This window comes from Pteropus medius, unplaced genomic scaffold (assembly GCF_902729225.1).
Source record: "Pteropus medius unplaced genomic scaffold, Ma_sr-lr_union100, whole genome shotgun sequence".
In the NCBI taxonomy this organism is placed as follows: domain Eukaryota; kingdom Metazoa; phylum Chordata; class Mammalia; order Chiroptera; family Pteropodidae; genus Pteropus; species Pteropus medius.
The window spans coordinates 3,504,114-3,531,771 of NW_024349804.1; the positions used below are offsets into that span (position 1 = coordinate 3,504,114).

General features: G+C 37.6%; 1 protein-coding gene and 1 pseudogene across 4 annotated transcripts in view; both read left to right on the forward strand.

Moving 5' to 3' along the window:
• The window catches only part of KCNIP4 (potassium voltage-gated channel interacting protein 4), a 914,902-nt gene that overhangs the window by 557,238 nt on the left and 330,006 nt on the right, over positions 1 to 27,658 (forward strand). The window lies entirely within an intron of this gene.
• On the forward strand, positions 19,079 to 19,197 carry LOC120583034 (uncharacterized; annotated as a pseudogene).

Sequence of the window (27,658 nt, forward strand, 5' to 3'; positions counted from 1 at the left end):
CAGGCTTCTGTAGACGATCAAAGATGTCCGTGGTAGAAAAAATATTTAAGAACCCCCACCGTAGTAAAATAAACACTGTAGGTCTTAACCAGACTTTTTCAATAAAATGGAATAAAATGTGAACTATGACAGGGCATGACACATAGTAAGTAAAAGTATATAGTAGGCTTAAATTTGTTGAAACTTTTGTACAAGGTGTGTGTGTATGTGTGTGTGTGTGTGTATGTTGGGTCACAGTATGAGAAGTGTTTCTTAGTGTAGGATCATAATACAAAATGGTCAAAGATCAATAGATTAAGCATGTTGACAAGAGGTGGGATGTTTCTGGATTCCATTTGTGACTCTCTGTAAGGAATCTGACAGTCCCCAGATCAATGAAAGTGCCCCATATGTGTGTCTCTGTTGAAGTGACCTAAGAAGAGCTATGTTCTTTCTGCTTCAGAGCTCATCCTTCTACTGGTGTTCTTGATCCCTCCCCTGCCCAGCCCTCCCGCTCCTGAGCACTTGGTCTCTCAACATTGAACTCTCTCTTTTCTGAATCTTGACCCTCTGCTTTGTCACCAACAACAAATCTATAAATATACTACGAGTCTCCCTCAAAACAGGATCTTCTTTCCTGAAGCCATATTCGCTCTCGTTTCTTGTATTTACATTAAAATACTACAAATGTGCCCATTCTATATTTAGGGAATATTTACTGGACACCATCTATGTTCGAGCACCATAGACCAGGCCTTGCCCTCCTGTGACATAGTCTCACAATTCTTTATATTCCAGCTTTGTTCTCCTCACTCCACTAAAACAGTGTTTGTTACGTCACCAGCGACGTCCTAATCCCAAACTCAGTGGACGTTTTTCACTCTTCATCTTACTTGATCTTGGCCTATCTGTCTTTTCTTTTTTCCACATCCGTTCATCTTATACCTTCCTATCAACCATATCGAACTACTTAGTTACCCAGTATTCTGTTTCTTTGTTCTCTTTCACTGCATGCATTTCCACCCCCCTCACTGGAATGGCTTTTGTCTTGGATGTCCTTTTACGAAATTGCTAATCATCTTGCAAATTCCAGGTTTGGTGTTGCCTCCTCAGTGAACTCTTTACCTTCTCTGCTTCTTTTACTCATTCCCACATTCCCCCAGAGCTAATCACCTCATTCTCATTATCACGAAAACTCATGTATTATCTAAATCAGCATCGTATTGCATTGATTAACAGAATTATGTAGGTTTCAAGTGTACAATTCAATAATACATCATCTGTATGTTGCATTGTGTATTCACCATCCAGTCAGTTAACTGTTTTCTTACCTACCTCCTGTTCCAGACTAGGAAGTTTCCTCAAAGGCAAGGAATAACCTTTAACACAATGCTTTTCACAGAATATGCACTCCGAAATGCTTCTGAGTGAATATATGAGTGAGTGAATGAATGAATGAATAAAATTATTCTACTGTTCCTTCAACAATGAATTAAACCCCAAGTCTAGGGCAGTGCCTAGCACAAAGTAAGTTATCAATATAATTTATCAAATAAGTTGTATTTTATTTATAATAGACATAAAAACCATTGAGGGATATATAAAAAGTAATTCTTAAATTTGGATTTATTTTGCCTATTAGATACACTCCAAGTAGCCAATTATTATAACCGTTTGTTACACAATTCCTTTTATTATTTTCCTCCTTCTTTGTAATAGTCATACAGAACTATTTTATAAGTATTAAAACATGTCTTCATTAAAACATTGTACATAAATCTATTTTTGTAATTCAACAAGTCGATTGCATTGCTCTTCTGTGTATACAGCACCTGATTGATCAGAGTGACCTTGATATTTCACACCAGCAAATTCAAACCCTTTGGTAGGGTATTTGCACCTGTGCTTACCAGGAAAAAAACAAAAATAATATCCCCAGTAGGTGACAGAGTCTAAACATAGAGACGTTCATTCTATCTAGCAATGGTGATTCAAGGCCCCTTTGTCAAATACAGGCATTGGGGTAAAGAACAGGTAATTTCACCTCGTTGAGGAAAGCATCACTAACCCGGTCACATCGTTTGTGTACGTCCTTGCCTATCAGGCAGCTTCCTCTCTTACTCTGATGGAGTGTGTGTGCTTAGCTGTGTCTTGACATTGACCACAAGTGGAAAAGGCATCTGGCCCACAAGGTTTGAACAATGGAGATAAACAGACCTGAGCTTCCACAAATCATTGGTGTTACTGCGGCTCCAAGTGACACGCCATCCTCTCCCACACCTCCTGACAGATGGCTTCCCATCTTTGTCAGAGGAAATGAGTGCTAACGCGGCATGGTCGAGAGTGGGCAATGACATCTAAAGAGAAGTATAATCATCTCACATCTTCCTGTAAACACTCTCGGTTATCCTGTTGAGCAGAACTCAGTGACTGCCTATCATTTCCAGAAAGAGGAGGAATCATCCATTTTTCACCAAAGAGCCAACTCCGTATTGAAGCACAATTCTAAGAAATACCAGGACCTTCAAACCTTCATCTTTATCAAAGACTATACAATAGTAAAATGTATTCTATACATATTCAGGGATTGAATATTTTCTTTACATGAGCAACTTTTCCCTGAATAATTAAGCAATATAAATTGGGAAATAACAACTTGGGTAAAATTTAACAAGCATGCGCCGAACCTGGAACTACTACTTTATATGAATAAGATGCATCACTTCAAAGAGCTTAAAAGTTCCATACTTAGAAAATGGGATGAAACTCAAATTTATTTAAACTTAAATAAGATTTATTTACCTAATTTTGGTGCATTAAGAGAACAAGAATAAATTCATACACTTTTAAGAGAATCTGCTTATGCCTCCAATTTGTGAAATTTATCAGAGAGCTCTGTGGAAATTAAGTTGTCTAAGGACACTAAGCAAGAGGACATTTCTGAGATGATTAAGCCAAATGAAGACAGAGAGCGTATACGCTTGATCTATTTAGGTTGCTTTATTAGTTTCCTAAGGCTGCTGTAACAAATTACCACAAACTAGGTGGCCTAAAATGATAGCATTTTTTTCTTCAGAGTTCTGAAGGCTAAAAGTCTAAAATCGAGGTATCGATGTGGTCATGCTCTCTCTGCAGGCTCTGAGGGAGAGTCGTACACTTTCTTCTTGCTTCTGGTGGTTGCTGGCAGTCCTTGGCACTTCATGGCTTGTAGCTGCATCACGGCAATGTCTGCCTTCATTTTCACATGGCTGACTTCCCTCTGTGTGTGTCTCTCTGTCTTCAAATCTTCCTCTTCTTATAAGGACGTCACATGAATTTGGGACCCATCCTAGTCTAGTATGAGCTCATCTTAACTAATTTCATCTGCAAAGACCCTATTTCCAAATAAAGCCATCATCTGAGGTTCTAGGTACACGTGATTTTTTGGTAGGGGTGGGGTACGCTTTTCAATTCCATACAGTTGCTGGGCTGCTTTATTTGAAATAATTAGTTAAATGACTCTTAGCAACACACAACAAGCACCTTATAATTTCCTGTGAGTATACAAAGAAGTCTAGAGAAAATCACAGTTTAGATTCTTAGAACTACGCTGGGGAGCACAATCAAATGGGAAAAGCAATCAGATAACTGTAAAGTACCAGTAAGTCAAACTAGCCTATTGAATATTAGCATTATATATCATTCCTTATTTATGTTTTAACATATTTAGTGTTTACTTTTACTTATGAAATTATTTGGCTTGCAAGAACTATTACTTCTTTACGCATGCTCAGTGATATGCTCTTCCTTCCTAAGTAGCCACTGCTCTTTCTCAGTTTAGTCCCTAGTGATACAGCCTGCCTAGACCTCCTTCATTCACCATGCACAGTTGTTTCCTGCTTTGGAGCCTCTGTCCGGTGGTCTCTTCAGCCTAGACACCTTCCTCCCCAACCCCCATCTTCTGCATGCCTCCTCTGTGCTTGCTTACCTTTAATTCTGACCTCACCTGGTACCTCATGAACAAGGACTCCCCGGACACCGTGCTCGCCTTTATCCTGAGCTGCACATTCTCTCTCCATTTGCTGTATCGCTCGGTACAAAATACTCTCTTGGCTCTTAACTAATAGCTTGATAATTACCTGTTTGTTCATCTGCTTTCTGTCAATAGACTGAGTTCTTGGGAGGCTGGGAAGGTATGGGTAGATGGGTAGCACATAGTACAATCAGAAAACTCTGTGTAGTCAAATGAATGAGTAAATAATTGACTGAGGGTCAAACAAAGGCCTGGTGCTAGGTAGCTACTAGAGAGTAAGTAAGGCATCAATTCTGACCTCAGAGAGCTTGCATAGATGGTAGATGATGTGCCTACAGCTCACCATGGTTTGAGATGTAGTCTCTAGTGTCAGAAGAAAAAGATAATGAAATACATTAGGAAGTTAACAGATTAAGTGATTATTCCTACTGCAGCATGATCTGTAGAGATTTCGTGACAGGGCACAAGGAATAGCTTTTTTTTTTTTTTTTTTTTTTGCAGAAATGGACTGGTGGGGACACTGGGGAATAGTGAAGGAAGGGGAGAAATTTTAAGGAAGAAAGGAAAAAAAATATGATTGAAGGTGTGAAGATATATAAGACCAGGACTTATTGAAAAACTGTAAATAATTCAGTTTTGATGAGGGTTTGCAAACATGATGAAATAATTGTGATAAAAACAACTGAAAAAAAAATTAGATCACAGGAGCCTTGAGTTACAGTGTGAAGAGAAGACATCACAGGGAGTGACAGAGGAAAGGTCTGTTCAGAGGTCCATCTGGATCTGTGTGATGAGCCCTAACTGCCCAGTCAAGGCAGCTCTGTAGGGCATAAGGAGAGCACATTGCTGAGGAACAATCTGTGACTGGATAAAAAAACAGGAGAGAAACAATATATATGTATAAAAAAGAAAAGACGTGTGATTTAGAAGGGAAGAGGTGACCAGATCTAGTGTATTCTGATGGAAGCAATGGGAAACCAGACTTGTAAGATGGAGGTAGTTACTGGCCTTCAGGGAAGCAAAGATGGAGGAAGAAGAAAACTAATGTTTTTCTGAGACTGTTCTCATGCCTCAACCAGGATCAACTGTACACTTATTTGTGTTCCAATAGCATCTTATTCAAGATGTTTTAAGAAAGTGCTACTCAAATTGTAATCTGTAGGAGGGGGTTGTTTTGCAAACTCTAGACTACTCACTCTCAGGGACAAAGTACGAAATTGAGCAAACGCATTTAGAAGCTATCACAGCAATGTGTTATTGTCGTAACATCTATAAGTGCTATTTTGTATTTTACAAAAGTATCTGTGTAGATTGGAAAGAAAAAGATGAAATTGATCATCATAGACAATTTGAGAAACTCGTTCTGTAAAAGCGTTCAGCCTCATGGAAATAAAATATAGTTTATCTGTCTACTCCTTTAGTAGCTTATCAGTTCTGTGTGGAGGGTAGAGGGATGTGTTTGAATCTTTTGGGAACACCCAGCTTCAAGCATGGAACAGAGCACAACACACATGATCAAGAAATCATTCAAATGGAATTGATCTTGATAACTTGTTGGAAATTTTTTATTGTTTTGAAAGCAATTTCAGATTGGCCACTTGGGCTAGAAGTCACAGATATGGAACTCTGAAATAAACACAAATACATACATGTAAGCAGGCAGTAGACAGTCCTCATTAGATGCCTCAAAAGAGGTAAGAGCAGTGAAGGGAAGCTAGCAATGGTAGACCAGTTTTATGCTTCAAACTTTGGGGAAGAAGTTTTTAGAGAACAGGCTCTGGATGAGAAGAGACAAGAGGCTAAAACTGAAACAATCTTCAAAATCACAGGGAGGCGAAGTCCCATTGATCAATACATGTTCTGTTCTGGGACTAAGGCTTCTGCTGTGGGCCAAGTTAAACATCTACTGCTGCAGAATCGGAAAAGTGCTTCTGGTTTCTGAGGCTCTGAGTGTGATCCATCTCAAAATAAGCAACCTGGTGTCCTTGACCCAACAAAACTCTGCTCTCGGTGATAACTTTCCCTCAGAAAGACAGCTGATTACTGAGTTTACTACAACATGTTCAGTTTGTTGACAGACTGAAACCGTTCTGGGCTCAGGGTCTGCTAGAAACCTGTGCAAGCTTTTGCTGTTACACTTGATCTACCTGAAGAATGTCAATTAGTTTCCATCTGTGAAATATAAAATTGAATTCTTCTGAATGCCCTGAGCTCTTTGCAAGCACTGGGCTGCTTGGCCAAAGTGACAATTTGCAAGGAATCTAGGCCATATTACAGAGAATCAGAGTCTTGTCAAACTTGAAAGGATTTTAATGATAATCTAGCTATACTTACATTTTACAAAAAGGGTAACTAAGGCACAAAGTATAGTAAAATCATTAGTTTGAGCTCACATTATAAGCTATTTCAGATCAAGTAGAATAAAGTTTTTTCTTTCTATAAAACCCTGAACACTCTCCACTATACCTTAATGCTTCTTGGTCAGCTGTTCGGTCATCATAGATTTCCCAATACATAAAAAATATCCTCCCAGACCTTGAAACCAGTTGGTTGTTCTAGAAAAAAACTATATGATATGTCATTTTTGTCATTTCCTAATAACTATAGAAGGCCTCCCTGATCTTTAAAGATATAGCATTCTATGACAGATAGGTACTACAAATAAACAGAGTTAACGTTTGTAGAATAATATCCATAAAATTAAAGCAACCTTTACAACGAAGAAAGTCTTATAAGTTTTTAGAGATTTTAAAGGCATTTTGAACTCTCTGCTTCTCAAATACAAATTTTAGGCTTTTAATTGTTTTAATTAAAGAGACTGGATTCTATGTGAATCTGCAAATTTTATCTTCATAGTGAGATTTTCATGGTACCCACCTTCTAGGGTTCTTAAAAAGATGATTTAAAATCATTCACGTCAGGTGTTAGCACAATGTCTGAGACATGGTAATCACTCTATAAATGTTACCCATTGGTGTTAATAATTAGGAGGTAGGCCTGTTAGGGATGTTACAGGGATGTTTCTGCCTGAAGAGGGGAATTGGACTTGATAATGAGTACTATCTTTTTCTTTGAGATGCTATGACTCTGGTGGTCCTTCCTGTATTTAGGCCATTGGCAAGTTGACTAACTTTGTCTTCATCTTCAGCCATACCCTACTTTTAAATACCTTCTCCCAAATTAAATTAATCAATGGACCCCACTGTGTTTGCATTCCTCTCCACAGTTTTAAGGTGGTCAGTTCTTACCGAAAAGAAAAGAAACCAACCCAGACAGAGCATCTACTGAGCGCTGAGATCATCGCTCATGTTACTTAATCCATCCAGCATCCTGTGAGGGGGTAGCACTGTTGCATTTTATAGATGAGGAATAAATCCTAAGATATATTAAGTGACTCATCCAAAGTCCAAGATAGAAGAATCATATAATTTATCATACAAACTAGAACACTTTTTAGAGTAAAAGGAAGCACTATTAATAATTATGAAAGGTCGATAGTTATAAATTGGACTGTCCCAGGTAAAGTGGGGCATATAATCATTCTCCCTGTGGATAAAAAAGTTTTAATGGTAGAAGTCAAAATCTCTAGCACCCTGTGTTTAACTACAATTATGTTGAAAAGATCTTTCTTGTTATCATTTTGTTATACTGGGCTGAGAACCAGTGTCTTAATATAATTAAAAACTGGTACACTAATATGAAAACCTGGTAATTTGAGGTGGATTCAGGGATCAGGACATCCTAGCCTCTGGATGTGTGTTACCAGCTGAGAGTTGTTTGTGTCCCTCAAAATTGATATATTGAAGCCTTAGCCCCCACTGTGATGGTACTTAGAAATGGGGCCTTTGAGAGGTAATTAGGTTTAGACAAAGTTGTGAGGGTGGGCCCCCCATGATGGGATTAATGCTGCCATAAAAAAGGGAAAATACATGAGATCCCTCTCTACCTCTCTAACTGCATGTACCAAGTATAGGCCATGTGAGCCACAGCATGAAGGTGGCTGTCTACAAGCCAGGAAGAAGGACCTCACCAGACATTAAATCTGCCGACACCTTGATCTTAGACTTTCCAGTCTCCAGAACTGTCAGAAGTAAATTCTGTTGTTTAATTCACAGAGTCTATGATATTTTGTTATAGCAGCTCGAACTGTCTAAGACAATGATGATATGAACACATCATCTTTGAATGCTGGGGAGATCCTTAATGCTGAGGACAAGGCAACTGATAGGCAAGGCAGAGAGAGATTGAGAGAGAGAGATAATATGATAAGCTAGACGTAGGCCAAAAAAAGCAATTATCTTGGTCTTTGTCCTAAATGGAAGAAATGTGAGATTGCCTGGAGAAGATCCCCTGGTTGATGACTAGGTGGCATCAGAAGCTTTTATAGGGTATACTGTGACCTCTAGTGTGGACATGGGGGCAGCTAGCGGAAAACTAGACAATGAAGATGATGAGAACTATCCCTCCTCCCACCAGATATGCTAACCAAGCAGTCCAAATGAAGACTGTTGTACAAAGAAAAACATATACTCACACCCAATATTAGTCAACTAAGTAATTCTGGGATATGTATCAGCTTAGTTTTTCATAGCTGCTGGAACCAGTGACCACAAACATAGTGACTTAAAGCAACACAAATTTATTCTGTTATGTATAGTTCTGGAGGTCAGAAATCTAATGGGTTGGCAGGGCTGGTTCCTTATGGAAGTTCTAGAGGAGAATCTATTTCCTTGTCTTTTCTAGATTCTAGAGGCTAACTGCATTCCTTGGCTCATGGCAATAGTCTCCAGCTTCAAAGCCAGTAGCATAGCATCTTCCAATCTTTCTCTTTCTTTCTCTCTCTCTCTCCTCCCTTCTGCCATTACATCCCTTTGTATGACCTTGACCCTCCTGCCTCCCTATTGTATGGAAATTTGTGATTCTACTGGGCCCACTAACAAATCCAGGGTAAGCATCTCGAGATACTTAACTTGGTCACACCGCTAATGTTCCTTTTACTGTGTAATGTCACAACGCATTTTGCCTTCCACGGCAGTGTTCACTCCCAAGTCTGGCTGCAGAAGCTGCTGCCTTAAACCACTGCAACATAGTGCCTGAAAAAACTTTAGTAAATAATTTACCTCAAGTGTGTGCTGTATGCTGAGTACCTGCCTGAGTGCGTTGGACACATGATACTGAAGAAAATAAACATGATCTTGCTCTCATGTGGAATGCTGGCATTAAAGAAATACACAATGTTAAAAACTGTGTTAAGTTCCACAAAGCAAAGTACAGTGTCCTATGGGGGGAAAAAATAGTGGACATGAGGAAGGATCAAGGACGACTTCTCTGAGGAAGTGACATTTAAGCAAAAACCAAAGGATAAAGAAATTTTACATAGTTGTATTCATATAAATAATACTTGAGATATTTTTTTCAAAAAATTTGTTGACAGTAGTTATATTGAAAGATGAAATTGTGGGTGATTCCATTCTGTGTTTTTTCTTTTTTTTTTGCCCCTTAGTTTTTCAAAATTTCTATAATGGCTTCCTTTAAATTAAAAATATTACCTTTAAATTAGAAAAATGAAAGAAACTTTATTTTATGAAAGGGTTGAAAAGTGTATTGCTCTTTGAGATTGAATCTGTAGAAAACAGATTCTTCAATTATCCATGAAAATGAATACTGGGCCAGTTTCAAATGGGTCTCTCATGCAAGTGCATTAAAATTTTTTTAAGACCGATGCTTCCTTCGATGGTATATTCCTCTTTGTATTCAACACCATACTGCCGCAAGAGAAAATATGAAGTCAACACGCTAAAATACAACAGAAAAAAAAATGGAATCTGTTTGAGATTGTTTTAAACATTTAGCTTTTTCACATTATATTATTTTTCATTTCAAGTTTGCTTATATTTTGGCTATGGGAAGGACACTTCCTATACTGGAATCCAATTCTAGTCACTTCTATTGCTCTATGAAACCTGCCCAGTCTATATTTAGAACAATTGACTCAGTAGAAAAGAGAACAGGCCTCTTTCATCAATGTTTGATCTGATAGACGCATCCGAACGCTGGTCAGCTTTCTGCTGGACGTTACCACGGGCAACGGTTTTAAGAACTCCATGTGAATAAAAGAGAACAGAGAAAAGAAATACTGTGTGACTATTTATCTGTGTGGCCGTGTCCATTTTATTCACGTGGCTGACCAGATTTAGATCTGAACATTTTAGTGATGCATTTCTCTGAGCCCTTAACCATTCTCCCCTGGAAGACTGAAATGCACACCTAATTGGCCTCCCTCTCTATTTCTCCCCAACCCATCCCATTCATCTAACCCAGTGCTGCCAGAGTAATCTGCTAAAATGATGCTCTCACCACATCCCTCCCTGTTCAATAGTTAATGTACTGCTACAACTATTTACTGTGTGGCAGGCATCATGCTAGGGCTCATGAGTCTACCAGCATGAGTAAGAACTAGCTTCTGCCCTCAAGAAAACTCAAGGAGGTTTCATTTACAATCTAGTAGGAAAAAAAAAAAAAGAGTTCTAACACAGGGCAGGATGACATCAGCGACCACTGAGTCTAAGATCACAGTGAGATGAACAGTGAATTATTTAAAAGCCCAACCTCCAGCTGATTAAAGTACCTCTTGGAGCCCTTTGTTTCAAGTTCTGATTCCTCTAGATTTAGCCCATCCTTTGCATTCGTGAACTTTCATGTCTGTCTTAGCCTTATCTACAGTCATCCCTCAGTATCTGCAGGAGATTGGTTCCCGGACCCTTTTCAGAACTAAAAATCGGTGGGTGCTCCCGTCCCTTTTATCAAATGCTATAAAACAATGCACACATACTTTTTGAAACCATTTTATGTTATCAATGAAAAAGTATTTCTGGAATTCCTAAAAATGCCATCAAGATTTGTAGTAGCAACCTTTGGAATTTGAACTCCTGATTTAGGTACTTCGAACATTTACCTCCTCGAGGCTATAGATTAGAGTTAACTGTCAGTCACACATACATGTGAGACACTTTACTGAGACATTTTTAAATTATTTATAACAATATAACAGAAACCTTAAATGTAGGTCCTTCTCAAGGTTTGCAGTGAAAGAAGCACTTGACTGAGCCCACAGATTTTTACTGTAAATTCCGTGGAGTCTAATCTGCAGGCCCCAGGGCATCTGTGAATCAACTGTAATTGTATGAGAAATTGCAGTACGTGGCCTTATCCTAAGCACATAGTTTATAGGCTTCCTCATCTCTCTAGAAGTGTCAGTGTCTTATTAGAGGTAAAGAAGTTCTTCCTTTATTGTGAATATAAAAACTGAGACCCATTCCTTCATATGCTCTTCATTCATATAAGAAATATGCATGGGTGCTTTCTCTATGCCGAGCATTATTCTAGGACCTAAGAATATAGTGGTAAACAAGGTAAATTCCTCATAATCATGGAGTGAAAAATACAGGTAATAAAACATAAAGATGACTGTATACAGCATACATAATTTCAGGTACTGTCGATTCTACCATCAATCAATCAATCATTCAATCTTTCTATCCATACAAAGAGTTAGTAACCAGAAGCTACTTTGGATACAGTGAGTAAACATTAACTGACCTAATATTGCACAGTTCTGGATCATTCCAAAATCTGCATTCCTAACTCTGTCCTTTCCTCAGAAGGGTTATGCTCAGTCATACAAATTTCTAACAGCCTGCTGGATACCATCGGGGTTGTCACTTTGGCTCCAATAAATCAAGTTTCCCAAAACCTGGTTAACATTTTCCTCTCCTTAGCCCCTTCCACGCCTTTGACCTAACCCCAGCCCCAGCCCATTTTTATTCCTTTTTACTCTACTTGTTTATAGGCTACTACCACATCCCGCTTACCCACTTAAGCCCAGTCCCTCAAAACTAACTTTTTACTCTTTCTTGCCCCCTTGAAGCTCATATCCAATCACTTTCCAACTCTAGCACAATAATCTCTCACTTCTAAATGTGAATTTTAAATGTGCATTTTAAGAATTGGGTTCTAATTAGGTTATCGGACTGTTATAAAGCCTTTTTTAGTTTTATGATAACTTCTCAAATCAAGGTCAAACTCCTTCTGCCCTTGACATGTGTGTGAGTATTTTGTGCCCCCAACTTGCCTTTGCACACATAGCTCAAACCACTTCCAATGCTAAGCCCTCATCAAGGGCCTGTGGGGACTTTCCTGACGTTTTCTGTAGTCTCACTTTTGTGCCTTTGGTGATAATGTGGCTGATAAGGGATAGCGGCCATTACAAATACTATTGAGCGTTTATTGTGGACCCAACACTGAGCTAAGTACTTTGCAATTATGAATGATGGGCTGAGTAACATAGTGCTAAGAATTAGGGCTTTGAATGCCAGCTCTGCAACCTCTTTAACTTTTAACTGTGAGATTTGGTCAGTTACTTAGATTCTACACCTGTTTCCTGGTATATTAAATGAGATACAATAACATCCACCTCATAGGTTGTACTGTGGCGTGGATAAGATACGTAGTTTCATGCTGTGCCTGGTATACAGTAATCACTCAGTGAACGTTAATTGTTAGTATCATCATTAAAATTCCTAACAGGTATTCAGAGTAGTTATTATTATCCGTATTTCTGTGTGAGGCTTACTGGAAAGGTAGAAACTGCATATTCTTCTGTTGGATAGTCTCTTTCTCATTTAAACGTGTCAGAAATCTTTGCGGATTTCTTGCAACCTTCTCCATGAAGACTTTACTTGATTTTTCTTCATTAAATATCATTACTTTTTGTTTACACCTGATCTAGGGTATTCTTCAAAAAATAGGGATATTTGTATATGTGGTTTTTTTCTTCCTAAATTGGATAGTACCTAATTCTTTTGGGAGACCATGTATTAGTATAGAAAGAAGCGAGACTTGGGGTAAAAGACCCAGTTTTGAATTCTGGCTCTGCCACTTCTCAGCTGTGTGATGCCGAGCAAGTTGCCTAACCTCTCTGATCATCATTTTTCTAATCTCTAAAATGGGGGCAATAATAACTTCTAGTGTGTTCATGAAAATTAAGCAAGCTGGCAAAGAAAGAGCATCTAGTACAGCGCCTGACATATAGGCAGGGTCTATTTCAAAATACATCACTCCTTACATTCTCCTCAAGAGAACAAATTTACTCAGCCTCATATTCTTCAGAGCAATTAGCACACTGTCGTACAAATATTTGGTGCTTAGAAAACATCAGATTAAAATAAGTTATTGTTCCATCTGGCGATAGCAAATGCCAATAAAAACAGTGAGGACACTTGTGATATAAAGATTCTGGCTACATACCTAGTTGCTCCAATGTTATCTTCTCGTTATGATTTAGCAACCACCTATCAGAATTATCCCTGGGGTCATCTCTGAAAATATCTCTTACAAACCACTAGTCTAAAGAATAGATCTTTGTGAAATCCTCACCATGTGAAGTAATTTCTCATGAGTCTTTTCACACTTTGAAGTCACTGACCATAGACTTTAATCTTTGAATTATAATTGTTAGTTTGCATTTCCATTTTTTTTCCCACTAAACAGTGATTGGCTCAAGGAGAGGCCCTCTCTTATTCCTCTTCTATCCCTAGTCCCTGGCACAGCACCTAGCCTGCAGAATGTGCCAGGCGACAGGCCTTGGTCCTCAAGGACCTGAGAAGATAGAATATCATGATGAAGTATAATTATGCCCCTCGCATACGTAGAGTTCCAGGTAAGCTTGAAGAAAGAGCCTCCCACATAGATAAGGAGCCCAGCAAGGCTGTCTGAGGAAGTGATACGTGAACTATTATTTCAAAGGATAATAAAGAAGAATGTGTTACTAAGAAAAGAACATTCACTGGTTTGAATCGATGAGTGTATCTTTTAGTTAAATTTTAGAGAAATGTAAATTACAACATTGGCTATTGAGCTTAACCATGAAAAGGCTCACATTTTTCATTACCACAAAGCTGCACCACTAATTGAAGTTTGTTCATTAATTGAAAAAATATGCAGCAATAGAATAAAGAAACTTTATAAGTCATGCTTTATAAATCAGATTCTTTTAAACTACTCTGAGATGTTCCATTGTTCAAGCTCATCTTTGAAATGATCAGATAGATCTCCCAAACCATGTTAGAGTGAAGAGAATATATTCTGTAATCACTGCAGTTAATTTGTGACCGCGAGTAATTAGATACACTGGCTGTTGATATGCACCTGTAGAATTAAGTGCTATTGCTATTCAGTAGGAAGCCATCGGCACACTGCATGCACATCAGCGCATGTTCTCACTGGTATTTGGATGCCAGTGCTCTCGGGACTCATAACAGAAGGTTACAAGATAAATACTATAAATCTTCCCAAAAAGTTCACCTAGGGCATTGGCTAAAAATTGGCCCTGGAGCACTGGGAAGACTATGTAAATGAATCACCTCCATTTTGTCCATCCCCAGAGTCCATCCTCAGTCTGGGGAAAGGGCTGATAATAAATGAGAAAACAGCATGAAAAAAGCAATGGGTGTAGATTGTGGAAGACAGGGACTAAGGTTGTTTCTTAATTTTCAAGGTAGATTTCATATATGTACCTATATATATCAAAAGGTTAATAAGGGAGTCAAGTTTTAAAATAATGGAAGATAAATTTGTATACAATGGTAAGGATTTATATCTCAAGGGATGAGAATAAAATGCTATATCTTTATATATATTTATGTAGATCTATATAGATATATAGAGATGGAAAGGTGAGCTATCTTCATGCAATACAAATAATCAAATTTGTGGAACTATAAATTATATTCATTTAATGAAAATTATTAATAAACTTGATTCTAGGTACTGAAAATAGAAAATTATGTAAGATAAAGATCCTCGTTTGCAAGGAAGTCAGAATAGTAAAGGAGATGGACGAGCAAACTAATCAATTCGTTTATAGTATGAGCAGCACCAGGAGAGAAGCATGAGCCACGGCAGAGTTAGACTAGAGAAGACAGGGATGCGAGCGGGACTTTTTGCAGGAGGTGATGACATCTAAGCTGAGATTTGTGATTTTGAATACACACTATTTATTGTTCCAGATCTAAGGAGAGAAGAAATTTGCATTTGAAATTATTATATTCTCATCAAGTGAACACTTACTACTGGCCAGGCGCAGTGCTTAAGGTTTTATATATTTGCTCCTCGTGGCTGTAAATTGAGTACACATAAGTAGTCCCATTTTATTGATGAACAAACCGAGGAACAAGAAGAGGAGAAATCAGTTACAGCCAGTCATGTGTTGCAGGGTCAGGATTCAAATCCAGATCTTTGCAAATGCAATGCCTAGGTTTGTAAGGCACCCTGCTGTACAAGTAATTAGATCTTCCTGGAGGGGAAAGAAGATGTAAGCTAGATAAGCCAAAGATTTCTTGGAAGAGTGGAACTAGGACTGACTCCTAAGAGATCGATGGAGGGCAGAAAGGCGGAGCGTGATGGCAGGACATTTCGTGTGCAGAGGTGAGCACATTGAGGACATGGTTTACTCTTATGGGGGCCAAACCCTCTGATTTTCTGATTGTTTAAAATCATAGTGGTCTGATCTTGCCAGTTCTTCTGGACTGCCATCAGGTTGGATGGCATTTCAACACTCCAGCACAGGGGTTGAAAAATGTCCCCCATTCTACCCCATGTGCTCTAGGATAATATGCGGTGATACTCCATGGCTGAAGCAGCTGACAATTGATGCTTTTTATTTGGTTCTGACCTTGATGAGAACCAAAGCCATTGTAAATTTCATTCACTGTAGTTACATTTTTCTCTTCTGTTGCCAGTGTTTCTCAACCCTTTTTTTATTATTGATCTCCTAAAAAGTCTTTGTAGAAATTTTTTTCTACTCACTGCTAATTAAGTTTTAATATCCTAGATGTGTTGCAGATCCTTATATGTATTGTATGCAAATCTGTGCTTTATACATAGAAAGGGTAAGACTTTTCACCATGAACCAGTTTTTACCAATTGGGACTGATAAGGTCCCCGATTATGGGTGAATGCCTTATGCTATGCTTTGTCTCTTATTTTACATTATATTGTAATAAGAACTAGGGGGCTATGAAAACGGACAATTTAGAATGAAACTAACTTCTAAGACAGTTCCCTAACCTGCCTGCATACAGATTTTTTCTGTGAAAAATGGTGATAATAATAATGTATCTAGGGAAGTTTCATTAACAGATTAAATGAGATAACCCAGAAGCAAAGACATAATAGGAATTTAGAAAATATGACTTTCTCCTGTTTCCATGGTATAGTTTCTTTCAAACTCAGCCTTTTTCATCTGCTGATTTGCACCCTTGTCGGAGAGAATGGAAGCAAGGAGGCAGAGGAACCACAGAAAGGATTTGATACATGAAAGAAGTAGCAAAAGCTCTCCGAGCAGCTTTGCTTCCTGACATGTCATAGGGTACGGTCATTCCATATATGCAAGGGATTAAAAAAAGCACACTTTTTACAATAATAAATATGAGGGTAATAACTTATATTTTTAGAGTATTTCATAGATGTAACACATTTTCAAATTCATATTTCGTAAGATTACTTGATGAAATACGTAGAAATGACATTATTATTTCTACTTAAAAGGAAGAAAACTCGGATATTATGTGACCATTCCAAGGTCAGATGGTAATAGATTGTGTAGTTGGAATTCCAATCCAATTTTTCTGATTCTAAATCTAGAGCTAAACTTCACTGTTGCTTCGTATTACTTACAAATCCTCGCATTTCGAGCATAAAATCTAGTGAATGTTTAAAAGTTCTTGCAAATCTATAGTCAGGCTTCAGTTGATTTCAATTTTAGTAATTCTTCATTGGTAAATGTTACATTTTGTGCGTTTTAGATTGGTGAACCTAGTTCTTAACTTTCACTGAGATCTCATTAGGTCTTTGCTTAATGTTTGAAATTCAGCTTAATTCTCCATCTAAGAAAGGGTTCGAGAAAATAGTATCTCTTTTCATAGGTTTACAGTGGAAGGATTGAAAATTGTAGCCCTTTGTCAGGAAGGAATACTAAAAGAAACTTTTATGATACTACAGTGTTTTGCCCATAAGATGCAATATTGGGCAGTAATGATCAAACTGTTTTTTGTTTGTTTTTTTGTTTATATCACTTAAGTTATGCGATAAAGCCTACCTCTAGCCAGATTCTACAAATGTCATTTTAAAATAGATTTTAAAGGACAACAGTGATTAAAGTGTAACTAGTAATTGCGTTACATAAAGTGTCTACCTTTCTATGCCTGGATCTACGCAAATAATAGGATTCTAGCTTTCAATGGCACTCAGTGGCTTAGTTTTAATCTTCACAGTAATGCTCTAGACTTTTTTAATTGTAGAACATCTCACCAAGGCATAAAGCAGATCAGAATACTAAATTCCAAAAACACAGCCTCTTCTTCCTATTGGATTTGGCAGTTAATAAGAGCAGCCACTAAGAACAAAATTGCTCAGAAATATTTAGAGCAGTAAAAGAAAAAAGGCAACGATTCTTAATGAGCCAGCAGTCTTTACCAGGCAGCTAGTCTCAGATAACTTTTCCCATTCTTCATGAGTCTTTGAGGGCACTTCAATATAGTTTCCTTTATTAATAGCTCCCCTGTCATCCATTATTTACGCATCATTCCATATTAAATCACCGATGTGTCAGTCTCCTAAAGCAATACACCTGAGAGTTTTAAATAACCATTTGACAGGAAGTTGTCAGAGGAAGAGCTTATTTCAACCAGTAAAGAATGTGAGCATGAGAGATGCTCTGTTTATAGACAAAAGCACAACAGATTAAAAATTAAGTATGAAAGTTTGTTTAATTCAAAAAATCTTGTTCTTAAAATTCAATCTGTATTTGATGGAATCACATTTAGTTGGTATAAGATTCAATTTAATTAGTTACTATGAACTGAAATATAATACAGTAAAGTTTTATCAAACATCTACTATGTTCTCGACACTGATAGAAATATAAAGGAACTACACAGATTACTTTCCCGACTCTCAAGACCTTTTATTCCTGTCGGAGAGACAAAGAATGTGTATGTGTGTGTACAACCAAGAGAATAATAAAATAAATTTTATTAAATGACAAAATATATGGTAAAGATTTACATTACTGAAAGATCATTAAAAAAGAGTGTGTTTAATATGCATAGTGATTTCAGAAGGCTTTAAGAAGAGATCCCACTAAAAAGAAGATAAGTAGAAGAGCAGAAAAGAACCATCATGGACCAGGAAAAATAAGAATCAAAGCACAAGACCAGAGGCTGAGCAAGGCATGACCATAAGGCAGAAAGGCTGGGAAGGTTGATGTATGTTAAAAACCCAGGGAAATATGGTTAGATGCAAAAGTAAGAGAACCAGATTATGAAGAGATTATTTTGTAACTATTTTGAGAGGGATCTATAGGTAATGGGGACGTTACACTGCATTAACCCATCTGTCGCATCTTAGAGAGAGAAGCATGATGGCACTGGGTCTGTGATTAAGAAACACAAGAAAGGGGGAGGGCAGTTTAGAAACTGTATAAATCCAGGAATGGGGAGAAGAGGTCTAGGTATATATAATGGAGGAAAAAATAAGAATAAATAAAGAAGGATGCATTTCATAAATTGCATGGTTTTTCGTGGTTTTTTTTTTAATTGGTCCATTTTAATTGAGAGGAAGTAAATACAATTTTTAAAAAATGGAAATGATTAACATTAAAATAGGCTCTTTCTCTGAAGAGCTCCTGTCATATAGTTATTTAAGAGGTAAATAACTTTAGGAAGATGTCACACTGATGATTTAATAGGGAATGAGGCTGAAAATAACGGATGATGCCAGAAATATTAAGAAAGGGTTGTGTATTTTTTGATGCTGCCATTGTCTGGTGAGTTAGCCTGGTCTAGAAATTTGCCACAAAATAATTTGCTGTTATAATTTGCTGAGATGTTAGCTAGCTCAAAACTGCTTGATTTGTGTTTTGCTAGCCACAGGCATGTATATGTGCATGCATTCGTTTATTTTTAGTACACATATAATGAATATTTATTGTGGAGATGTTAACAAAGTTTAAAAAGAGAAAGGTAAGGAGTCTAGGGCCATGCCACCCTGAACAAGCCCGATCTCGTCTGATGTCGAAAGCTAAGCAGGGTCGGGCCTGGTTAGTACTTGGATGGGAGACCACCTAGGAAGACTAGGTGCTGTAGGCATAAAAAATAAAATTAAATAAATAAGGGGACAAAAAGAAAAGAAAGGAAAAATTCTGCAATCCTACTGCCCATAGATAAATATAAATATTATGTTAACATTTTGGAGTATTTTGTTCTTGTAGATTCACGTATATATTTTCTTGTTGTAAGAAGCATTTCTGAGAGTAATCTCTCTTCTGCCATCTCTCCCTTCCCTGGCTTATCTTTAACTCTTCTTCTCTCTTTTTGTCTCTTTTATTTTTAAATACACTTATTTGAATATTATCATAACTTGCAAAAATAAAATCATAACATTTCTTCTTGTCCCACATTAAGGAAACATAGGGAATTACTTCTACTTTCAGTAAAATTCAAGAGACTTTTATGGACACAGCCAGTAACAACCTTGCTAACCAGAAATATGTCTAATTTTCAGAGTTTTAGGAAGGCAAATGTTGTCAGAGAAGTAATAAGTTGCAAAGCGGTATCAAAAACCACGAACATTCAACATTTCTAGGAAGTAGGTGGGTAGAAGTAATGACACCAAAGTGCACTAAATCTAAAGGAACACTGGATACATTTATAAAAGTGTAACGTTCAATGGCACCGTGATGGTTAAGGGCACAGCTTTCCCAGCTGGACACCCCTGGGTGATGGTCCTGGCTCCACCACACTTTCTAGCTGTGTTATGATCTTGAGCATATTGCTCAAATTCCCTAGGGATTAGTTTTCTCTTCTATAAAATGTGAATAAAAATATTCATCCCACAGGTTTGTTCTGAAGAGTAAATCAGATAATATATGTTAAGTAACTGTTCACAACGTCATTCTTCAATTATGTCCGAATCATGATGCAATGTTGATACAATACAGTCCTGAAAGCCATAAAGCTACCGGGCTGTAGAGAAAATAAGAGACTTGTTCAAGGTCACATCAGATATCAGCATCAAAAACGAGATGTGAATCAAGATTTGCATCTCGGTCCAGTACTCATTTCGCTTTAGCAAGAAGCCATTCCATTCCCAATAAATGGAGAGAGTGACTACCCATTCAGAAAACCTCAGGATGCCCATTCCCCCAAATCAATGAATTGTGGAACTCTGAATCCCAACCGGGAACCCTCTCCATAATGTACTTGCAACTATTTAAAGAAAAAAAAGAAAAGAAAAGAAAAAACACAAACAAACAAACAAACAAAAGAAACCTCTCTACATAGTCTATTTGACTCTTAGAAAGGGTCGCAGTCACTTAGTATGACTAATTTGGACTTGAACCTTTTAGCTACTGCACTATCCAGAAGTAATTTATTATCCTGATGTTACATAAAAGAAGTAAGAACAAAACAAATATTCAAACTGGCATTTTAAAATATGTCAGCAGAGAGAATCAGAGAGTCCCCACTCCTTACTTTATATCAAGATGAACCTGTTTGGTACCTGTCATGGAGTGCAGCTTATCTAGACGAGACAGGAAGCAAAGGTTATCTTTAACACAATGGAAAAGGGCAAATGAATGTTAACATTTAATTAAAGCCACAGGAAAAGAGTGACAAAGTTCAGGTCAGTGGTGGAAAGAATGGTGGTGTTGGTGCCTTACGGCTGGGCGAACACAAACAGGCCACATCTGTATGCAGACAGTTGAATTCGCAGCTCTGTTGGGGTCACCAACTTATATTACAGTTGTTTATCTTCAGAAGAGAGCACACAAGAGGAGGCGGCCATTCAGTGCGTGGTTAAATGTAAGGACTTTGAAGTCAGATCTTTCTGGATTTGAGAAGTAGCTCACAGTGAGCAAGGACTGGGAGCCAGACCGCCTGGCTTCGAACACCAGCTATATACCACTTACTGTGTGACTCGGGGCAAGTCACCGTATCTCTGTCTCTTACTTTCCTCTTCTATAAAGTAGTAATAATACAAGTACCTACTCATACGGCATTTAGAAAGATTTAAAAAATGAGTGAGTATTTGTAAAGCACATGGTCAATGTTATGTAAGTCTTTGTTAAATACAGTCGACCACTCACCTGTACTCCTAACAGAAGTTATTTAGCCTTTCCGCCCCTCAGGCTTCTCATCTGGGAAATGGATCTAACCGTGGTGCCTGGCTTACACAGTTGTGAGAGATCGTGCATGGGTAGCACCTGGCACATACCAATCAGAGACTTATCTTGGATTTTACTTTACCACCTAGACCAGAAGCTCTGAATCAGATGCTCTGTCATGTTCTTCTTGCGGTCCACATTAGGGCTTTCTACATTAATGTTTGTAAAAAGAACAGAAAGATATAAAGACACAGAGAAAATAATTTATATACATATAATACAGATACATTCATGCTCAAACTTAGAACATGCCCTCAGAAAAGAAACCATGACACCTACTAAAACATACAGGATATACATGGAATTATATTTGGAGAATTGTAAAATGATGACGTTTGATCTACTCGTCACCCAACGCAGTAATATTCTGTCTTGCCTCCTTAACAGGTGGTCACCAGCTTTCATTGAAACTTTCAAGAATCCACAATTAAATCTTTCACAGAATAAATGCATTTCTTTTTCTTTTACATCCAGTGGAACTTTCAGAAATAGGTCTTTAGTAACAATGAAGTCCCACTATTATTCTTAAGGATCCCTCCATTACTGAATAGTAAGTCCTTTGAGATAAAGGATAAAAGATCACTAACTTATCATATTTATCTCTCCCAACTATGTACAAAACATTCCTCTGCCCCTGGCAGCTGCTCAGTAAGTGGCTATTGAACAAATCAATTAAATGATTAGGGATGTCATATAATATTTCTCTTTCTGAAAAATGTGCCTTATTTTAAGTGTAACATCTCCCATATGTAATCTCTCCTTCTGTTTATATACACCTTATCATCTTTAAAATCTTGAAATCTAAAGAAATCGATTCTAATTTCCCGACTCAAGGGTTAAATTTAAACTGTTTTTAATACTTGACATTTTGATGTCGTGGATTACTAAAATTTAAGAAAAGGCAAAATCATCTAGTTATTTTGCATATTGGGAATCCAAAACCAATCAGCAGAGCCTAGATTTCGGACTGGGTCACCTGACTCTTAATCCCACATTATTTCCACCGCAACATTCTTCAAGCACTTTACAGTTTACAAAGCTCTTTTCACCTACAAAGAACTATAGCTTTTTATCTTTAAATCTATTTTGTAGAAAGAACAAACATTATGCCATTATGTCTCAGAGAAAGAAAGTCTCAAAGAGGTCCAAGAACAGCCTGCATCAGGAGAGTAGTAAAACCAGGAGAGAAGTCAGGTCTTCAGATTCAATTTGTTTTTTTGTTTTGTTTTGTTTTTTGTTTTGTTTTGTTTTTACTTCCATTGGGCCACACTAAGCAAATGTATATAAAAAATGGGGTTATCTTAAAAATGGGAAGCGTGGAAAAAATGCAAAATAAAGACATCTCCCAAGTGGATGCTGATAGTCAAAGTAGAAAGGATTTCCTGCTCATTAAATATCAACTGGACGATTCTGAGGACAAGGACAACTGAGATCTGTAATGAGCTCTGCTCAACCCAAGGACGAGCACAAAGCAAGTTTCACTCTTACATAATTCATGAGAAAAATACCATATTTCTTTACTTAGGGGCCATTCTTGGGATGGAAAACAGGAGCAAGATAACCAGCCCTCTCAGGTAGCTGAACTTTGGATAACTTTTCTTACTGAAAAAGAGAAAACTGAGATATATCTTATCAGCACATTGAAAGAATATACTACCCCTCATTTCCTGCTATCTTGATATCACCTGTACTATTAAAATTCATGAAAAAATTTTTAAGAAATTCGGAAGAAATACATACGGGGCTGCCTCATGGATATATGTCTGACATAAGGTTCTCAGAAGGATGCACGATTGCTTACCTTGCTTCCCTGCAGTAGTGCCTGCTCCCCACAGAGTGAGAGCCAGCAGGGATGTGAACAGGGCAGTCACTTGCCTTTCAGAGGCAGGAGCAGGAGAGTTAGCACGCAGGTTCAGCAAGCTGGAGATAATGTGTCTGCCAGGCAGAGAGAAATCACAAAATTCTTAATGAGGCATCGCAACTTGGCTGTTCTCAGTTGGAATCAGTAGAGTAAGCTGAAGTTGTCTTATAGATGGTAAATAATTAGCAACTCCAAGGAATTAACTAAGAACTGTGATTATGGATCTTTGATTCTTAGAGTGATCCCATTTATTGCAATGTCCTCTTTCCTGTCAGTCGTCCAGTCAGTAAACACCTTCTGCAGACCCATGGGCACCATGACTTTGAGGGGTTGATTTGGAGTCTATTTGGTGGTCAAGTAGACCTGACCACCTAGAGCCCACACTCTGCCTTCTATTCCCTATTCTGAGGACCCAAATCCCAGACTCACTTACCCAAGTGGTCCAAGTTTGCTTTCAGGGCCTGCATGAGCCACTTTCTTGAGTCCAACTTCTGAATGGTGGACTGCACAAAAGTATTCTGGAAGAGTAGCCAAGTGCTGGTTATTTGTGGAGGATGTAAAGTGAGCTTGGACTTAGAGCATGGCATATCCCTACAGATGCACACGAGACTCCTTATTGTGCAGGACTGGAGTGGGGGTGAGAAGAAAGGACAACAGGCCATCGGCCAAGAGTGTCCACATATATTCTTGTCATGGCCCATAAATATGAGGAGTGGGTCTAGCAGCCATTTTAGATTTTGCTCCTTTGTTTTCTGTTTGGCGAAGTAGCAAGCAGGGCACCCACCTGGCCCATTCTAGGATTTATAAGTAGATGCATAGGGATTCATTAAAGTCTTGAGAGTAAAAATGAATACAATGGGAAAAGCGAGTGGGAGGAATGAGACAGATATGAGCACCAGGTCCTGACCCGCTACTTCTCAGATCTGGGACCATGTGCAAATTCCTTAACTTCTCTGAATCATGTCTCTAATTTATGAGGCTTAAAATTTTACCTGCCTTATGGAATCACAGTAGAGAGTATAGATGTGAATAGCATGCACTACATACTTTATCCACACAGTAAGCATTTTACGAAGGTAGTTATTTTATAGGTGTGAAGTATAATGATGAAGTAGATCTTACAATATAGAAAAGACCTAGGATGATGGGGGAGGAGAGACGATTGACCTCAGAAAGGTCACGATTAATCAGAAAGTGACACCTACTGAATGTCTAACAGAAAGATTGTTTTGAGAAAAATGATTTGCCTAATTTCTTAATACAAGTAAAAACCATTTCATCCTTCTTAAAAAAAAAAATCTATAATAAATAGGCAGTAGATGCTCACAATTCATGGTGTTATGCAACTGTATAATTAATGAAAATGGGTGAGCACTTAAGCTCCTGTAAGCACCACTTCTTCTTTGACATTTAATCATGTTTTTGGTCCCCTATTTTTGTATCTTTCTCCTTTATTATTCTTCAATTGTTGCCCTTTTAACTTGAATGTTTTCAAAGCAGGTCAACCCCTGGACTGCAGCAATTAAAGGATGTGAGTTAGCTTTACACTACAGTAATGCCCCAGTTTAAAAGCATCTCGGACAATAATAGATACCTCTGGAACAGAGGGCTGCGTGAAGCTCACACTGGAGACAGTTACATAGGTGTCTGCAATCTCATGTAAACCCTCAAAATGCATCCTCTCGTAAAATGATATTACATAATAAAAATTTGCAGAGAGAAGAATATGGAGAAAAACTCATATTTGGAATGAAAAGCTCCAGCCTAATGCATCTCAGCCCCTCTGCCACTGGGTGAGGTCGGACAATTGCTTACCCATTCTTTGACTTAGTTTCCTCTTTTGTGAAGTAGACAATAGGCCACCGATTTCATAGGTCTGTTGTAAAGATTAAATTTAAAAATGGTTATAAAGTGCTAAGCAACCTGTCCAACATAGTTAGAAAGCTCTCAATAATGGTTGCCCAAAATAAATAAACATTCGAATATCCCCTAATCATTGTCTAATGCCACTTGCCTGTGTTCTCCCAGTTAAGTCATACCTGTGTGTTCTCACGATCAGTTGTAGACAGAAAGAAGTGCTGATGACAGCAGTGGCTCTTTAGGTTAAAACTCTCAGTACTGACAATATCAGCCACATGGAAGACTCCCAGGGGAGTTGGGGAAACACACCAACTTGCAGTTATTTTGAGAAGTGAGAATAATATGATTGGAAAATTATAATCTTATAATGCCAAATGTCTGTTTTGTGCAGTAATTTGGGCTTAGTATTCTTACTTGGATTTTCTAAACATCCGATACATACATACATAATGCATATATACATATATACATACATACATACATATATACATACTTACATACATATGATAAAGAGATCTCTATAGAGTTGTGCATATCTTTATTATTACTTCTTTTAAAAACGTCTTGCAAGAATAGCTTGACTCCTTAAATGGAATTGATGAAATTGTGATTCCTCACTTTAAGATTTTAGACAATATATTTAAGCTTTAAGTTTCTTTATTTATTAGAGACATTCAAGCATATTTGTGTTCCTGGGATGGTGTTTGTAATAGAATCCAAAGTTAAGCTATTCTAGAACTGTACATAATAAATAATTTAAAGGAAAATGTTCAGAAAAATATAGATTGCTTGTATAGGTTTTTATTTCTGGTAGGATAGTCACAGTTTAGTTTATTAAGCATTTAATACATTTATGAGATATTTATTAAGCATTTATCTATGCCGGGCATTTGGATTGGTGTGTCACTGGCTCTAAGACTTTCTTTCTATGACTACTCTTTACTATATAAGAGCGATAAATATAGCTGGGTTGCATATTGAAAGAAACTAAACTAATATCAGAACTAGATTTGATGCCCTTTGTTAACTCTGAGACCCTGGCTGTAAATTCTCTAAATCTCAATATGGAAAAAGATCTGTGAAAATTGAGAGATTTTTCTACCTCAGGGGGTCGTGAGGTTTAAAAGATCTAAATATGTGAAGAAATTCAACGTGCATTGGAATCAAAATGAGTTTTAAATGATGAAGGCATAAATATAGCACTGCAAAAAGTTATCACCTTGGATATTCAAAAGTCTATACTGATATCTACTAAAGCGAAACATAAGTATACCCCATGAACTAGCAATTCCACTTCTAGTCATATACCCAAACGAAGAGTGCATATATGCACCACATCATGTGCAAGAATGTTCATAGCAGCTTCATTCGTGTTAACCAAATATTGGAAACAACCCAGATACCCACAACAGTAGAATGGATAAATTGTGATGTCATATAATGGAACACAGTACAACAAGATAAATGATATTATGCAACATAGCCTATCGCTAGACCATGAATTAATTTCACATATTTAATGAATAATAATTTAAAAAAAGCTGAAAACTATATTATGTAATATTCCATTTATATGAAGTCCAAAAACAGGCTAAACTCATCTTTGGGGATATATCAGAATAGCGGTTACCCCTGGTGCAGGCAACTCCTGACTGGGAAGGAATTTGAGGATCATATGGCGGGTGTAAAATGTTGTGTGTCTTGAAGTGGGGTGGTAGCTACATGAATGTGTTTACAAATTCATCAAGGTGTACAATTAAGATTTGCATACTTTATGTGTTTTCTACCTCAAAATTAAATCGAATAGATAGACAAGATGATACGTATTTCTCTGAATCGGGAAATTTGGACCTAGATCTTGGCTTTGCTTAAGTATTTACATAGAGATAAGGCCCAGTGTAAAATACAGTCCCTTTGTTCAAATATTACTAAGAACTCTGTGATGGCAACAGCAGAACATTTAACCAAGTGTGGGAACATACTAAGCACTGGGCCCTGTGGGACTATATAGCCTGCATGCCCACAAGGCCAGTCCCACTCAGAGACAACTCAGAAGGTGTCCTCAAAAGTGAGACAGGCTTGCTAAGAAGACTGGGCACTACATGGTGTAAAGCGAATGATAGAAATCTCTAGTTCTGCCAGGAAAGCATAACTTTGGGTTAAAGAGGTTATGTCCTATTGAGCTGGATGACTAAGGTACAGTTCTGCTTTATTGAAAAGGCAACTTTCAATAGAATAGGATAAATAATTATTATGGGGAAATAGATAAAAGCTGATATTAGATAGAATTCCTTAAAGAGGGAAAATTTTACCTGAGAGTTCTGAATAGAAAACATAAGTTCCATTAAAATGAAATATGCAGTGTTCTCCATGCTAGAAACGAAACATTGACAGGGCCCAGTGACAATAAGCTGGAATAGAATAGCATGTGTACTAGTGATAAATTTTGATTTACTGATTGAGAATTTTTAATACTGTATTTACATTACTTTAATCATTAACTATACTAAAATTCTTTAAGAAGTCCATACCTCTGGGGTGAAGCATTTGACACAAAAGAGAAGAAAAAGCGATCACGAGAATAAAGTATGAGAAACATAAAGGGCAGATCGGAGGCTTGGGTGTGCCCGGGTGTCTGGTCGTGAACTTTATTTCCTTGCAA